Source organism: Eptesicus fuscus, chromosome 13, assembly GCF_027574615.1.
Source record: "Eptesicus fuscus isolate TK198812 chromosome 13, DD_ASM_mEF_20220401, whole genome shotgun sequence".
NCBI classification, from domain to species: Eukaryota; Metazoa; Chordata; class Mammalia; order Chiroptera; family Vespertilionidae; genus Eptesicus; species Eptesicus fuscus.
This window is the reverse complement of record NC_072485.1, coordinates 7468150-7470927: the sequence shown is the minus strand read 5'-3', so window position 1 is coordinate 7470927 and position 2778 is coordinate 7468150.

The following is a 2778-nucleotide window of genomic DNA, read 5'->3' as shown; positions in this document are numbered from 1 at the left end:
GAGCCAAGAAGAGAGTGACAATAAACAGTGATGGGCATATCATGTATTGAGCACCTCCTGTGGGATAGGCCCTATAAGGGGTGCTTCACTGGCATTATCTCATTTTTATCCTTTAGAAGGAGGAGATACAAAGTGCCTCATTCTACAGAAGCACTTGCCCAAGGCTGACCCATGAACAGGTGACAGAGCCAGTGTTTGGACCCAGAGCTTTGAGTACTTGACCTCCAAACTTGACTGCCTTTCTCAAGCCAGAATATTCCAGCTGCTCTTTGGTTTCAGCTATGACTTCAGCTAGTGGGCAGGGGGTTGGGCGCTCACAAAGATGGCTCTCAGAGACTTCTTTTTCTCTCTCTGGAAGAGGTTATGGGCCTTGCAGGCCACTGGGGCGCCTGGCATCTGCAGGCTCCTGGCGAAGGCACAGGCCTCGCTCCACAGAAGCAGCACGTTCAACATTAGGTGGTTCCACATTCTGTGCTCTTCACTTCTAAGGAGGGAGCTTCCCTTTTGAAATCGTGAGTAGCCCCAGGCGCTCAGAGCCTGAGCTCAGGAATTTCCCCCTGGCCCTAGAAGGAAAGCGCTTGATTCCTGCCCCCTTTTAATCTTGGAAGCCTTCCTGGGAGAGTTTCGCTTTGAGCTCTGTTTTGGAAGAAGTGAAGGAGGCAGCTGGATGAATGCTAAGTAGGACATTTTTAGTTTGAACAGCAACTCTTGAGACACTGCAGAGAAAAATCTCCGTAAAGGCAGAAATAGTTCATGTGTTGTGCAGCAAATTACAACTCGGAATCATTTTAATGGGTTTGAACCAGGGGCCAAAATCAACCTGATAACCTTCAGTAGAAATAAATGTAAAGTCCCAAATACAGATACAAAGGGTCATTGATAGCATTTTAGGGCAGGAAGAGCTGACTTGAAAGCAGTTCATGGGACAACTAATTGGGGGTTTGGTGGGAAATACATAAACTCAGAATAACCCAGGAGTGAGATGCAGCTGCAAGGAGATCTAAAGCAATCTCAAGTTGCCACAATTCCATGTTTAACATGCCAGTTTATGTGAAGTGGGTAAAAATTACCAAATCTGAAATCTGTGTGTGCAGCTCCGGGTGACACCCTTTTACATGGATGGATATAGAGTTTGGGGTTCCAGGGACACCACAGGTCACTCAGGCCTATCCCCAACATGGATTGGTCAGATTCAAGGGCACTAAATTGAGTCATGTTTTAAAGGGGTGAAATTTCAAAAGAATTAATATGTCCAAGCATACATGTGTGGTCTTGCCCCTTGACCAGGCCAGCTTCCAGGGTCTGTGTCTCTGACTTTCTTCCTCCTCTGTTTTTTCACCTGATTGATTTAAGTCCCAGGACCCCTGACCTGGCATGAGCAGACCTGGGCTAGGAGGCCAAGACCATTCTATTCCACATTGGACAATCTCTTCTGCTGTCTCTTTGTTCCTTTTCTCCTGGTGCTGTGGGCAGGGTTGGATCTGCCATTTCTTCCACTGGAGACAAAGACCTGAGATTCAAATGTGACCACTGTGAAGGCATAGCACCAGGCAGACTTTGGGGGCAGCCCCAATGCTCTAGGTCGTCTCTGTCCTGGACCTTCTACTGTGCTGGCCTAGCTCTGTTGCATGTTGCATTAAGGTTTGGGGGCACTCCCCTAATAATAAAACTCTTCTTTGCTTCATTTATGTGTGTGTGTGTGTATGTGTGTGTGTGTGTGTGTGTGTGTGTGTGTGTGTGTGTGTATAGAAACCTCTATGAATTGAATTGCATCCCCCTCAAATTCATATGTTAAAGCCTTAACCACCCTCCAATGTGATGATATTGGAGATGGGGCCTTTGGGAGGTTATTAGGTAAATTATGGTCATGAAGCCAGAGTCATCAAGATGATATTAATGCTATTATAAAAAAAGACCTTACAAGAAGACTTTCCCTCTCTCTTTTCCTCTCTTCCCCTCCAAACCCCCACCATCTAAAAACAGCAAGAAGACAGCCACCTGCAAGCCAGGAAGAAGGCCTTCACAGGAACAGAATTGGCTGGCACCTTAATCTTGGACTTCCCAGCCTCCAGCACTGTGAGAAATAAATGTCTGTTGTTTAAGCCACACCATCTATGGTATTTTGTTAAAGCAGCCTGAGCTGACTATAGAACCCTACGAAGATAAGTGATTATTTGAGGGAAGGATTTGGGTATTCCTCTATAGCTGGCCTAATCTGCCATCATATTGCCATTTCATAGCATCAAATCCAGTCATGATTCCTGACACTGATATGCTAGAGAGTGACCCAAAGGAAACTCTCCTGGGCAGGAGAAGGGACTTGAGGCCATGTGCTATGAGAATAGTTTGGGGGACTAAGCTGCTAACCTCTTCTCAGAGGAGAGTTGGGGTTATGAGGAGCACGCCTCAGTGGGGCCATTCATTAGAGATGAAAGCCATGAGTGTCTGCTCCTCAATTTAGAGCAGTCTGCCCACCTGAGACTGGGGCACACATAATGGCACCTCTTCCATGGTGAGGAGCCTAAGAGGGAAGAGTTAGAAGATAGGGAAATGTTACAAACCCCACCCTCAATATAGTGAAAGTGGGTGCTCAAGAAGCTCCCAGGTACTAACCTGGCAAGGGATCATGACCACAACCTCACTATTTTTGGTTTCTTGGTCACCCCTGGTTAAGAAAACAGAATAAATCCTCCTTCCCTCCCCAACCCTGGGAGTGGGGAAGACGTTTCTAACATAATAGAAGGAATTCGCGGGACAGTGTCTCCACTCTCTACTGAC